The sequence below is a fragment of the Pipistrellus kuhlii genome, unplaced genomic scaffold (assembly GCF_014108245.1).
Source record: "Pipistrellus kuhlii isolate mPipKuh1 unplaced genomic scaffold, mPipKuh1.p scaffold_m20_p_9, whole genome shotgun sequence".
NCBI classification, from domain to species: Eukaryota; Metazoa; Chordata; class Mammalia; order Chiroptera; family Vespertilionidae; genus Pipistrellus; species Pipistrellus kuhlii.
The window spans coordinates 52876689-52891863 of NW_023425595.1; the positions used below are offsets into that span (position 1 = coordinate 52876689).

At 35.3% G+C, this 15175-nt stretch overlaps 1 protein-coding gene across 1 annotated transcript in view; it reads left to right on the plus strand.

Annotated features, from left to right (window-relative positions):
• Positions 1-15175, plus strand: part of CNTN5 (contactin 5) — a 720133-nt gene that overhangs the window by 121556 nt on the left and 583402 nt on the right. The gene's annotated exons all lie outside the window — the stretch shown is intronic.

Sequence of the window (15175 nt, forward strand, 5' to 3'; positions counted from 1 at the left end):
ACCTTTATTTCTGTTCATTAGATTTACAAGTAAAACATAGATACCTTCAGATTTTTTTTTTTAAAGCAATGAGTAGTGAGGCAACTTTAGAACTGATAATTTGCTAATACATTCTCTGGACCTGCTATGCCAATAACTTGATTTAATAATAAGAAAAAAAAATATTTAGAAAGAAAGAAGTGTGGTTGAACAATAAAAAGACATGATTGTGTGGTTTCCTTTCAAATGCTTCATAATAGAGCTCTTCCCAGTGATTTATATATGAGACTGTGGGGACTCAGAGGTGCCAGCGGCTGTGTGGTCTTCGTTGATATTCAGAGCTGGCCAAAATACCTCATTCAGTTCATTAGATGACTTCATTTCAGAAATCATGCTTTTTACTGAAATCTGAAAGCAGAGAAGTGCGGAACTGGCTTTACCAAGAGACAAATGGTTTATGCAAGAATAACTCAAAAGGAGTGTGGAGGAGTCTGGATTGCTTGTGCCTTCAGCAATAGGGATGTGTGTACAATTTGGGGAGATATCTCCCTAGATTTGAGCTCATCAATAACCGAGAAATCAGCAAATTTCTTTCAAGTGATGATCATTGATTCTCAGAGATAGAGAAATGACACTTGATGTAGGCAAATCGGTGAACATGTATTCACCACCTACTCTACCCAAGGCATGGCATCTTTTGTGATGAAGTGTTCCACTGTGTTTGCTATTGCTTCTTCACAACTGACACCTACCTCTGCCTCACACTTGTCTCATTCCCAGTCTAAAGTGATATTGCATGAATCCACAGCCTGGAAAACTCACCCCACATCCAGAGAAACACATTGCTACTGCTGCAATTTTCATCTTCTAGATCATGAAACGACTCTGCCGTTTCAATCACAGAGAGGTACTTTTACGCCATTTGCACAATTGGATCTGATTAAACAAACAGGCAGTGCATTTGTGATTAAGCATGTGGATGAAAACACAAAGTGCCCAATTACCCGTGTTCTCATGGTAAGCTGTGAACATCTCGAATGTCCCCTGAGCTCCACTGCCCTTTTAACTAAGAGTAAGACCACCTGTCTCCCCAGGAAGGCTGGGATATGCCTGAAATAGTAGCTGATTGTTTGCTTTTGGGCCAGATGCCTCTCCTGCTTGCTGGTTTATCTATTGATTATACTTATGAGGGCTTTGCTTCAAGAATTATAATCTGTCTAACATTTATTCAGCAGAACGGAGGCCCCTCACCTTTAGGGTTCCCTGGGGTGGCTTCTAACTGACCTCGAATTCTTTTCAATAAACTCCCAGAGTATATGCCTGAGGGATATGACTTGTAGCCCTAGGTTAAGTATCCTTCCAATCCCTTGATGCAACAGCTGTCTTAAGATCCATTACATCATGCCTTTAGAATATATTTTAAAAATAGGTTTTGATCAGTTGCCACGAATTTGACAATACAAAGAACATAGTGTAAAAGGTAATCCCAGGACTTCCAGCCTACACATGGCAGCGAGACACAGTAATCCCCTTCTTTTGTAAGTATCATGAAAGCAACAAGGTAAGTAGGAAAACAAAATACTAAACACTTCTATTTTCACTGAAATGGAAAGGCACTTATCATTCACAGACTGGCTTGCCAAGAGCAGGTATGAGTCACAAAAGCCATGTGAAGTCAAGTGAAGCAGAAGCCTAGAAAGGGAAAGTGAACACAATGACAGTAAAATTCCCCGGGAAATGCCAGTCAAAGTACAATTTCATGAAGGCATAATGCAAACCCAGAACTGGAAAACCCCACAATTTGCATCCAATAAGAGCTGTGGGATTTAGGGAGAGCTGGTAGGGATCAAGTAGCCTCAAAAGAAGAGGGACAGCACAGATTCACAGAGAAGGGCCCAACAGCCCAGGGCCTAGCTCTCAGGAAAGGCAACAAAGCATGCACTCCTCCCGGGCCTGCTCCCAGCCCCCCTGGGCCGGGAAATCCAGCCTGTGCTTTGATGAGCATTGTATAAGAAGTTGAAAAGAACCAATATCAAAATATGAAATCTTTGCTAGAATAATGAGTCCTTGAAACAGAAAAATCAGAACAAACATTTTACCACAATCTAGAAAAGGTAACAAAACAGGCGCTTTAATGAAAGAATACAAAACTAAAAAAAAAAAAAAGAATGCAAGAACTCAGGAAAAAGATGGTGAGGAAATGGAGTTGTTTATGAAAATAAATTTGTTGAACTCAATATAAGGAGAACCATTTTAAAACAATGACAAAGAAGAAGGACAATGTGGATAACACCATAAATTTTATGGAAGACAGAATTAGAAAGGAGAAGAAGAAACAAAAACAAAAGAAGTAAAGTAGGATTAGAAAATGTTAATCACATAAACAAGCAAAGAGATTCAATATTTACATAATTGGATTTTTCTATAAAGGCAAAAGCAAAATATTGAAATATATTTTAAAATGTTAAAAATAGACATTTAATAGAAGCATTGTTATTTTTCTGTTTTTGGTATTTGTCAGACTTTATATATTTACAATGTGTTGTGGCATGTTTTTTCTCTGACTATATAAACATTTATCTTGTACTAATTATGTACACATAATTGTATATTATTTTTCCAAAGATGGACTCAAAATTGTATGATCATCAAGTCCACTAACCCCTTGACCTGCTCTTGCATAGTTATATTCCCCCACCCATTAGAAGAATATAAATTCTAAAGGCACATTTTTCATTATTTCTAATAATTCTTTTGAAATCACTGTAATTAAAAAAATGTAGGTAAGTGACTGTCTAATTTTACAAGGTAAAATGATTTTGTCACTTTACCAAAACCATAAAGAAAGGCCCAATTTATGGGAATGATTATTTTTTTCTCATTGATTCACATTATAGTCAATACTGAAAGCCTGCTATATGATATAACTTTAAACTAGTCAATGTTCAAAAAAGGATCCAAAAAAAAAAAAAAAAAATCCAATCTAGCTATGGCTCTGAACCTCATGGAACTTATTCTCAGGTAGGAGGTTGGAATCAAAGAAAGAATAAATGCACTCAATAAAATATTAAATTTAGAGTGGCATGTAACTTGGGGAAAGGTAACCAACACAGTATTTTGCTTCTATTCTAAGGACATAAACCAGAAAAATGCAGCAAGCAGAACCTCACAAATTAGGGAAACTTGCTCACCAGCACACGTGAAGAGGAAGGAAAGAAAAACCATAGGACATGACACTAATAGATGCTGTGTTGTAAGCTTTTAAATATTTTTTATATGTGATATCATTAATACCCATAGAAACTGTTTGAAGAAGATATGAAAATTTCTGTTTTACAGAAGATAAAAGGAAAACTGAAAAACTAACTTCAATAAAAGTATAAAGCAACCATAAAAGCAAAACATATATGTAATTTGAATTTTTCTAATAGTCACATTTTTAAAAGCAAAAAGAAACAAGGGAAATTAATTATAAATCATATAATAAAATTAAATATATGTAATCCAAAATATAATTATTCCAATATTAATATTAAAACAAAAATTACTTTAATATTTTTCATTTATTGATTATGTGGTCTTTGAAGCCCAGTGTGCATTCTACAATTATAGAATCACAATTCTAACCACATTTCAAGTATTCAATAGCCAGATATGGCTAGGGCTACTCCAGCTCACACGTAGATATTTTAAATAAGTTGTCTAATGTTGGTACATTACTAGAAAGAATAGAGCTGGTCTAAACCCCCATCACGAGCTCTTAGATGCTGTCCTTCTTCAGAAGATAAACTCTTAGATTCACAAATCTAACTTGAGATGGTCTTAGCAGGATTTTCAAAAACATTCAAAGAATTCTATGCATCCTTATTCACACAAGAAAATACATGGTCTTAAAGATGTTAAATAAAATCCAAAAGGATTCACAACTAGTAGATGGTTCAGTAGACTTTGAACTCACAAATGTCCATTTTCAAACTCCACCAGAAATAACGGTTTACTGAAGAAGGAATTTAAAGCTCATCAGGCTCTCACTGGATAGAAAAGATTGCTGTTATAAACCAAGCAGGGTGTTCCTGTGACCAAGCGTTATACTACACCAAACACATTCCGTTAATAGCATATTGCCTATAGGGCTGGTGTTTTCCTGGGTTTTCTATTGACGAGCAGCTATAAGAGGCGTGTAACTACTGGTAAGCCGCTAAGAACCATGCCCAGTATTTAGATTATACATGGGTGTGTTGGGAATACATCACCCCATGGGCACAATGCTACGGGAATGACACAGCCTTCTGGGAAATTCCAGAGGTAGTCTCGGGAAACAAGGAAGTGGGAGGATACCTCCATGCTTTATCATTAATGGCCTAGAAAATTTCATGTTATGGTGTCTTGGGTTTTAAATTAAATGTCAAATGTAATTTGCCACTGAAAATGTGAAGTGTGGAACGGCCCCTCGGAGGTTCTGAGAGTGTGGCTCTCTAATTGGTGGCTGCCTAATCCTGAGTTAAAACAGTTAGAGATCATTATTTGGTGGATTGTCACACTCGTCTGCCCTGGTAATGTGAGACTATATGCCTCCTTCCCTTTGAATCTGTAGTAAACTCTTGGGACAGTACTATTTAAAAGGTGCAGAGTTCACTGTGGTATTAAACACAATGGACGTGCTAAACTGTTCCCTTTGGGATCATGCCACCACTGATGTCCTAATCTCCCTGACATTTAGTCTATAACGTGAGGAAATTTGTGAGAGAAACTGGAGCGGCACATATTCCATGTGTAGACATTTATGTATTCATATGTTTTCCTGCTTACAAAGGTCTGATTAACAATAGGCCTAATAATAGGATTTTCAATCCACTTGAACGGGTTAGTGTTATATCTCTCTGAACTACCTGTACATCAGTGCTAATTATGAGGGGGTTAAGTCTAAAGAGGCAGGCTTAAATACGAAAACATCATCTTTACTTCCAGTCTTAATTAGAAACTTTAAACAAGCACGTACAATTAAATATGCTCCTAAAAATAATAGACACATTCCTATAACGCCAGCCAATTTGTAGCCCTATTAACATCACTCAGCGTGGCAGCTTTAGGAATGTATTGGAGTCATTCAAGGGGAACGTGGCTGAGAACAAACATAACAGCGTTTAACCACCTTAACTGCTGAGGATCAACAAGGGCCTCTCCGAACCTCCGGCAGAAGCTCTTTGGCTTGTTTACAGCCACATCCTGAAGTGAACCGCTCCCCTACCTCCTTGAACGCCTGGTTTCTGAGAACAATCACTCTTGTTCTAAATGATTTCACTTCAGAAATGTGTAATTGCAACTGTAATTTGCAGAGGGAATATTAATGCGGCCAGATCTTTGTATTGCTGAGGGAGGGACCTCTTTCACTTGCAGTAGTAAGCTATTCAGCTAGTCTCCTCCACAGAGCAGGCAAACGTCAGGGAATACTGGGTGTCGTCAGATGCCACGGGGAAGACCACACAGACCAGGCCATCGGGCCCAGCAGCACACTTCACTGATGGGTGTCAGCGTGTGGTGTGAACCTCAGGGAGGAGTCTCTTCCGTGGGTTCCCTTTCACCCCAACTTTCAGAATATATGTGCTTTACTTCCAGCACATTGTCACACCCATACTTTTATTGAATGCCATCAGCAACCTTATGAGGTAGACTATTATAATGCCACTTTAGATGTGAAAAATGTCTTAGAACGTACCCAGTACCCAGAGCATTAGGATATCTGCTAGTTTTATTCCTACAGAGCTCGAGCTTCATACCAGGTCTAGTCGAAATGATCATATATTCTAAACTGATAAGGTCTAAATTATTTTTTTATCATAATGCTATAGTTCATTGCGAAGTGAAACAGTTTTATGTTGCTAGTTAAGATGTAAATTATTGCAAGACTGCTTGTGACAACTTTCATTTATATGTGACGAAGCTAAGTGTCAGGGTGTTTATAAGTTTTAAACAATATCACATAACTAGCAGATTTACAATTCTTGTCTGTACTTTCAAAATCTTACTTCTTTCCATAATATCACAAATGCCTCCCATACTATAGTAACTGACGAAAAGTATTTAAAAACTTTCTAAATTCTTATAGGAAATATGTATAACACTAAAGAGTTTGTACCATACATTTCTATCATTTATCTCACTGAAAGCCCTGCTGTTCTCATCATTTATTAAGCTTGTTAATTTAGAAGATTGATTCAGTAATCTCATTTTTGTAATATATTTTAAAGTTTAGGTATTTTTTTCCTTTGTAAAAATGTCTAAGCAATTATACACAGTATATTCAGGGCTGGAGAATTTGTCTTGATTACAGATACGGTGTGCTCTTTTTTTTTCTTTTTTCTTTCAATTCATTAAAAAAAAAAAAAAAAAAAAAAAGTGAGCCAGTTCCATAAGCATTCTCCATCTCCTCATGCTTTGCCTTTGAATTAAGTGGCTTGCTTTGGTTGGATGATAAGGAAAACAAATTAGAGAGAAGATGTCTATATAGTAGGAAGCATCTATATTGGGCAAAATGCCTAAGAACTAAGGCTGATTAAACCTGTGCTGAGTTTTCAAGATCCAAAATAAAGAAAGGCAATACATGTTTGACAATCACAAAGTCACATAAGCCCTTCCTTTACTTTTTTTCAACTACTGCCTCCCTGTGAATCTATAATTATTTCAAATATAGTTTAGAAAATCATTTGTAATATATAAATCTGCTACTACTTACTTTAGATTATGAAATAAAACAATCTGTTGGATTTTCCCTTCCCCAATTTCTTGACTTTACTTACACAAAAATCAACTTAAGGATGCCTGCTTCAAACAATAACAATGGTATTTTTCTGGGAATTCAAAAATATTTAGATTTAATACAGTTCAAGGTTGTAGAATAGCTTAGAGTAGCTACAAATGTCTTAAATGTTAACTAAGCCTTAGCAACTTGATGTTATGAAAAAAGGTACTATAACATGACATGATTTTACACTTTCCAATTCTCTTAGTTGTCCGATTATGATAAGCCGATTTTATTCATTTTCCTGAAACTGAAATTATACTGGGCCCTTGGGGTCCCTGTCAGAGTACTCACCTAGGTGGGCTCTGAATCTCATAGGTCCTAAGCACTTAAAAATTTCTCTCTTGAGTTATTTAGTGGCTAGGAGTATAATTGAGTAAAATACGTCGTGTCTTACATAATTTACCTATTATATTTTCAACTCTGTGAACTAGAAAGCTAAGAATGTTCTAAGCTCTTTAACTGAATTAAGGGAAACAATGTGAGGAAACATATGCTCTGCTGGGGATTTTAGACTTTTTATTTGTGAGGCTTTAAGGAGTTAATGAAATCAGGTAACACTGCTGAGAACCAGGAAAGGCCTGTGCAGACAGAGGCAGCTTATCAGTTCTTTGGCTTTGCCCAGTATTTGGCATCTTCTTCATTTTCCTTACTAGTCCCTATTGACCTGGTCACGTTGTTCCTCGGCAGTTACTGTGTGAGAGAAATCAATAATTGTCATTAGTATTAAAGTCCGAAGTATAAAAAGATGTAGTGCATATTCCTGTAGCCTTTCATTTTCATTCTTTGAGGTTTCTTTATAAATTCTTTGTCAACAACATAGAAGAGGACACTTACAGATTCTTGTCTTATTGCTAGTAACATTCCACTAGGGAGCTGCCTTATATTTTATAGCAGTATTGAATTTATATGGGGCATGTTCCCAAGTTTGTGTTTATTTGTTTGATTTTTTTTTCTTTCTTTGTCATTTAGCAGCCCTATTTTCTGTGTCTTTAGAGAATATATAACTTTCAGGCAAACTGTTTTAATATGGAAATGAACAAAGATGTGTGTGATTCTTAAGGGGATTGCTATTAGCAGTTTCAAACATTGCCTTGGATTTATCTACAATTCCCACTTTAGCTATGCGCCTATAATAAAACATTGTTTATATACAATTTAGCCCTCTGGTATTTACTGCTAGACAAAGATAATTATTCAAAATGCCTGATTTCTGAGGATAGAAGGGTTAAGTTTTAAGTAAATCCTTAAAACCAAATTCAACCAAAATTAACTGAGCACAAGTATTGTTATTTTAACTGTCTTCGAAAGATCCTTGTTCATCTATTTAAATAAATTAAAAAAGGATTAAATATCAGTCTAAATGTGGGTCCATCTCACTTGCTACAGACCATGACTCTAAAATCTTATCCAAATCACAGTACACAAAGACATCTTTATTGCCCTTAGTTAAGCAGCTTAATAATTCATTTTATCCTTTCCACAACTAGATATTTTGAAATAGGGAATTTTATGGTAAGGGGTGTGTGAGTATTTCTGGAATATATACAACCCTAATTGGGTTTGCAAATGAAAAATTATTTTAATTAGCTGGCCTCCCAAATGTTTGAGATGGACTAGCCACTAGTGGAAGAAGGGACAAGATGCATGGATGGTGTCAAACTGTGGAGGCCTTCTAATGTGATACTAAGCAATTCAGGTTTCTGTTTCACATGACATAAGAAGTTGTGTATGTGCTAAATTCTGTGTAAGAGAGTTTTAAATATGTAATTTCTTCTCTTCATTACCAAAGAGCTGTGCAATCTTAGAAAATTTACTTAACCTCTATCTCAGATTTATCATCTTTAAAATGAGAGTAAATAGATTTGTCTCATAGAGTCTTCTAAGGTAAAGCACTTAGAACACTTCACAGGCATATATTAATAGTAACCATAAGAGTTAGCTTCTGTTATGTTCCTTTTACTCATTTCAGAACTTCTCACTGCAATTATTTTTTTCTTCTATCTGATGACTATCATGTATTATTTTTCAAAAATTTACTATCAACAAACTCAGTTTTACCCCAGTTTTATTAAAACCTAATTGACCTCTCAGTTGTTGATTGTGTGGGGAGAGCTTTAGTTAGCTGGTGACCTTTAATTTTGACTGGGTTTAGAATTATAGATTGAGAGTCATTTCTTCTCAGTATATTACTCGAAATTTTTTTGGATGCCATCACTGCTTTTATTCGGTCAACGGAGATCCTGATTTTCCTACTTTTCTAATTAATACCTCTTTTTTTCCTCTCTGCTGTTTTTTTATCTTTAGTATGCAGCATTTTCAATGGTTTGCTGAGGTGTTTACTCTTGTGTTTGTGTGTGTGTGTGTGTGTGTGTGTGTGCGCGCGCGCGCGCACGTGTGTGTGTGTTTCAGGCCTCCCTGAATCTTAAAATTGTTCAATTTAATGAGTTCTGGGAAAATTTAATAATTATCTCTTCACATATCATTTTATCTTAGTCTCTTCTTTTTCTGGAAGTCTGATTAGATAAATAAGACATTCTAACTGTACCCTTTATTCTTTTATCTTTATTTCACATTATACCTAGTTGTCTTACTAGGTATAAATTTCTCCATCTCTGTTTCTTATTTTTCATAATGCTAATTCCTTTTTGTTTAATAGCAGACCACATGCATTTGTTTGAGCATCTGTGTCTGAAAAGTCAAATGTCTGATATTTGCAGCATTTGATTCTGACTTTTACTGTTTCTGTTGACTCACTCATAATGATATTTTTTCTGTATATTTTGTGAATATTGACTGTGAATTTTTAATTATGAGATTTTATTTTTCCTTCCCATCCATTCTTGTGGTGTAGGACTGAAATTTTTATTTTATTATTCTCTGGGTTGTGTATTTCTGTGGAGAGGTATTTCTAGCTTATTCTAACTATGAGTTTTGAAGTCCTTTGGCATACTAGATATACAGAGGTGGGCAAAAGTAGTCCTATAATTATAATACAAATGAATAATATAATAATTAAGAAATAGTAATACAAACATAAACCCTGTGTTTTGCAGACTCACAATGGTAGACTTACATTTGGGCACCCTTGTATAGAATTCTTTTAATTTTTACCTTATGTGACCCTAGTCTTTCTTTTTGGCCTCACACATTCAGACAAGCTATAAACACTGACCTAAAGATGATTGGAATTTAGTATGTGCCTACCAGTGAAAGTTAGCTTCATGTCTCAGCTTGCTGCTTTTATCTAGTTTTTATCTTTAGCAAGTTTTATTCCTTTCACATCAGTTTATTGAGGTATTTAAAGATGTTTTACAATATAATTTGTAATATTTTAAGAACTCAGTTTTGTCATGGCACCTCGTTCCAATATTAGCAGAAGGGGACATATGCTGTCACCTGGCCATGGATGGTACTCACCAGTCCTCACAAGTCCTGTCTGCATTTACATAGAGCTGGCATCAGGCCCAATGAGCCACCATTCTGTCCTCACCCTTCTCCTATATCACCACGTGACAGGAATTATGGAATATTTCTGACATCATATTCCTAGAGTCAGTGTCTTTTCCCCTGATTTAATGTACTATGTAGTATTAAATAAACTTGTGTTTTAAATAAAAGTACAAAGTTGACTTAAAGTCTCAAAAGCCTAGTGTTTCTCCTTCTTAAATCTTTGCTATATGTACACTTTCTTTCAGGGAAAATTCTGTTAAGGTAGAAAAAAAATGTTCCTAGTTTTAAAAAGATGAGAAAGATAGACCAGAAGTATGCTTAATTACACTGTCAAAAATCATATTAAAAAAATAGTAGTATTTCCAAAATGTCTAAACATTATGAGTTCAGATTTCCATCTACAGCCCAGAGTACGTTGTCAAGGACACAAAATATAATTCATTTTGTTGTGATTCACAATATCATAATGCACTCTGGTTATGTTTGAAAGTGAGAATTCTGTTCATCCACCTCCTGATAGAGCTGCATGGTCCTCAAGGGATGTATGATAGCCAGCATGACAAAACCAACACACATTCTTTTGTTTCTCTGCTAGATCTTCCGTTGTGTTTTATTATCCGTATTTTGTCCAGGTGCATTGGGATAGAAAACTTCAAGGACATGTAGAACACAATTTCTCACAAAGGCTTTTTTCAATATTACTTTTCTGTGAGCATCACCCTGGCCTTGCTCAGCCTGGAAAGGACTCTTATTCCAGGAAAAAATGCCGCTAGTCCCAGTCTTAGCAAAAAGTTGAGACAGAGAATAAGGTACAGAGAAAAAGAGATATTTGATCATTTAATTCTTTTCAACCAAATTTAATTCCAAATCCCTCTTATTATAGTTTTGTCACATACTAATCAAAGTAGAAACACCTTTATTCAACTTCTACTGTTCCTTATAAAAAAATAATAATAATTTGTTTTTTTATTGATTTCAGAGAGGAAAGGAGAGGTAGAAAGAAATGGAAACATCAATGATGAGAAAGGATCATTGATTGGCTGTCTCCTGCATGCCCCCTACTGGAGATCGAACCCACAAACAGGGCACGTGCCCTGACTGGGAATCAAACTGTCACTTCCAGGTTCATAGGTCAAAGCTCAACTACTGAGCCTTACTGGCCACACCCACTGTTCTTATTTCTCAGGTAATTGGCATTCTTTATCTCCTCCTTCTGTTCATGGAGGGTGTACATGTTGATGTTATTAAGTAATTCAAATACATATTATGCAGAGAAATGACTTATGAGTGCACCAAAAACGAGAGTATTTTCTGTATGAAAAACCCCCAAAGCTAATAGTTTTGAACAAAATCCATAAAATGAATGACTTAAGAAATGTTATCATATTATATGTGTGGGAGAAACTGTATAAAAATAACATAAAACTTCAAGAATGCTATCATCAGACCACTTCACATGTTTCTACACCACTTTAATGAAAATAAAAATCGTATATAATGCATTACAGGCAGGATATATATTTTTAAAAGGCTCATGATGTTAAATAAAAAATAAATTTTCCACCAGAATACTATCACATAAAAATATATATCATTCTTATATAAGATTGGCCCAATACTGTAGCATTATACCATATTAGTTTAGTCACAAGATTTAAGTTATGACTGCATGATTTTTAACTGATTTTTATTAACTCAATACCAGCCCTGATTGTGGCAGATGAGAGCTTCTGGAGACTTTGTAGACATCGCCACCAAGTTCCTTTGTAAGAGATGATGTCACTGGAAGGTCTATATTACTTTTACATCTGTTCTGGCTTTTCCTGGTTATGTAATCTTGGCCAATTATCTTCATAAATAAGAGATGTTAAGCCCTAGCTTGTTTTGCTCAGTGGATAGAGTGGCAGCCTGTGGACTGAATGGTCCCGGGTTTGATTCCAATCAGGGTCACATGTCCAGGTTGGAGTCTCAATCCCCAGGGGGCCGGGGGGGGGGCCATGTAGGAGGCAGCCAATCAATGATTCTTTCTCATCACTGATGTTTCTATCTCTCATTCCTTCTCCCTTCCTCTCTGAAATCAATAAAAATATATATATATACTATATATAAAAAAAAGAGGTGTCAAATTACTTAACAGAGGTTGTGTTAGTAAAGTGCATAACACAGTGCCTGGCATAGAATTACATAGATGGTAGCTATTACTATTATGGAAAATTTAAGGAATAGTGATTTGCTTTCTTGTGTTATCTCTTGCCAAATAAATTGCTTATAAGAGGCTCCAGTTTATTTAATAATTATTACTCAAAAAGATTAATACAAACTGGAAACAGGCAAGGTATGTTCTGAATGCTGTGTCTACAAAGGTGAAGAAGATAGCCTTGCTTTTATGGATATTACATCCCAGTAATACTGATAATTGCTATGAGAAATAAAGCAGGGAAAATGCAGTAAAATCCAGTGGCAAGGCTGACAAATGGTTGGGGTGGCTTGCCGTTTTAAGGAGAACGTTCAAGAAGAATTGAGGAGCCATCTTCAAAGATTCCAAGCAGTAGGGTAAAAACTGTTTATCAAGGAGCCAGGCAAAGGAAACAGTGAGATGGTGAATGCATGACATATTTGATGAGCAACAAGAAAATCATCGTGGTGGCTCTAGAGTACAGAATGCTAGAAGATGAAATCAGAAAGTTAGGAAAGATTAAAAATGGCCTTGTAGACCACATAAGAATTTGGATTTTATTTACTAAAATAAACCACTGAAACAGGGAAATAATGTAGCCTGATTTACGTTATTAAAATATAATTCTAACTGCTATGTGATAGCCTACAAGTGGTTATCACATAGCTTAGAAATTGTTTCTTCAGAAATGGAGAGAGATCAGCAGGCAATAATAGAACTTTTTTTCTCTCTCTCTTAATATCTTCACACACTCACATACACACATCATTAACAAAGAAGCAGTTTTCTATCAATATATGCATCTTTCAGGGGAAAAATAACTAATTTATATTCAGTTGGCAACATGTTGTCACTTGATTTATTTATATAGCATATGTTTAGTAATCTAATTTCAGACTCCAGTAAAGATGTGATATTTTTATATACTTGTCTATGCAATTAACTGCACAATGCATGTGTTATTTATAATGTATGGCTTAATACTAAAGCAATGATTTGCTTATTTTTACTTGTAAATATTTGTAATAATCAGGGGAAAATGCAAAGTAATATGATGTCATTGTATATGTTTTTCTTTGAGTATCATGAATGATAAATGGATAAAATAGTCTAAGCACTGAAATAAGTTTTTGTTTTTTTTTAAATGGGAGGGTTTTTTGCTGTATTTGATTAATAGTTTCCAAATTAGAATTTATAGCTTTCAATTTCTCCATGAATAACAACAGTTAAATGTACAGCTCTTAGTCTCAGTTAAGAAATACATCCTGCCCCGGGTCGTTTGTTTCAGTGGTGAGAACTTCCATGGACTGAAGGGCTGGGTGTTCAATTTCTGGTCACGGGCAGGTACCTGAGTTGCAGGTCTGATCCCTGGCCTCTGTCAGGGAGGCAACCAATCCATGTGTCCCTCTCCTATGATTAACTTCTATGAATGTGGGTACCTGTGTGTGTGTGTGTGTGTGTGTGTGTTTGTGTGTGTGTGTGTGTGTGTGTGTGTGTGTGTGTGTAAGCATATATTTAAGACAATAGAGGAAATTGTAAATAGGGAGGGAAATATCAGTTTGAGGAACATGAGCTGAGAAGAAGCTCATCAGAACAAGTTAAGCAAAATGAAAGTGGCTCCTCAGAACTCACATTGTGGGGTGAAAATTCACCAATTTAAATATGCAGTTCTCATGAATCATATTCATAGTTCTAGCAACTTTAAGTCTCTAATTGTGTAAGTGCTGCTTTTATTTTATTTTCTGGGGGAAAAAGGCAATTAATAAAAATGTTTTAAACTCAAAGTATTAGTGATAAGTTACTTTTTTTCTTCAAATTGTATTTATTTATGATTTACTTAGAAAAAAACAATAATAAATAGAGCTGTTGAAGGGGTGGCTAGTAGCTCATTACTTTTCTTCTCCATTACAGTCCCTAGCCATGTAATTAAAATAGCTTACCAAGGCATAGATTTAAAAGTATAAATAAAATGGAATTAATGGTATTAACATTATTAAGGTAAAAGACTAATATGGTATTTCCCTCTTTCAGTATAACTGTATTAAATTATAACTTAGCAGGAAGTGGGAATGTTTATCTATATTTTTAAGATGTTTTCTAAAAGATAGATATAACTGCTGAGTCTATAAGAGAACCCAATTGCCAAGAAGCAATATGTCATTTAAAAGTCATGAATATACTCTACAGTTGTTTCTCAATTTAATCGCTTCCAGCCTAGAAGGACTGCACTGACACCTGAAAACTCAGAAATTGCTACTTGTTTACTATAGAAATCTCTAACTGACATCTGTCAAGTTCTTGCAGGAAGCTTCATGCTAGAATTTTACATTTTTAATGCTTATTGTATCTTTCAGAACACAAAGGAACCAACAGTTATGAATGTGCTATAAGTAATCATTGCTATAAAAATGGCATTGGACAAAAATGTAAATATTCATGAAAATCCTTATTTCCCTGAGGTTTGGTTAGGAAAAGATGCTGAGAGAAATAGCTCACCAAAGGAGGGAACTATAGCACCGTATAGATCATCACAGGAGTTATAAACAATGGCAGTTGACATTAATAATTGAGAAAAATTCCCTATGGAGGTTGAGATGAGCTACAGGCACGTGTGTAAAGTCACTTGACTAATTGATCATTAGTTATGTTCTAGATTAGAGGAAGATATATTAATGTAACTGGTTTCTCTACCATATTTTTCTAGTCCAATAATTTGTCTAATGTAATAAATATAGCTCTTATACATTCCCTGGGGGGGGGGGGGTCAT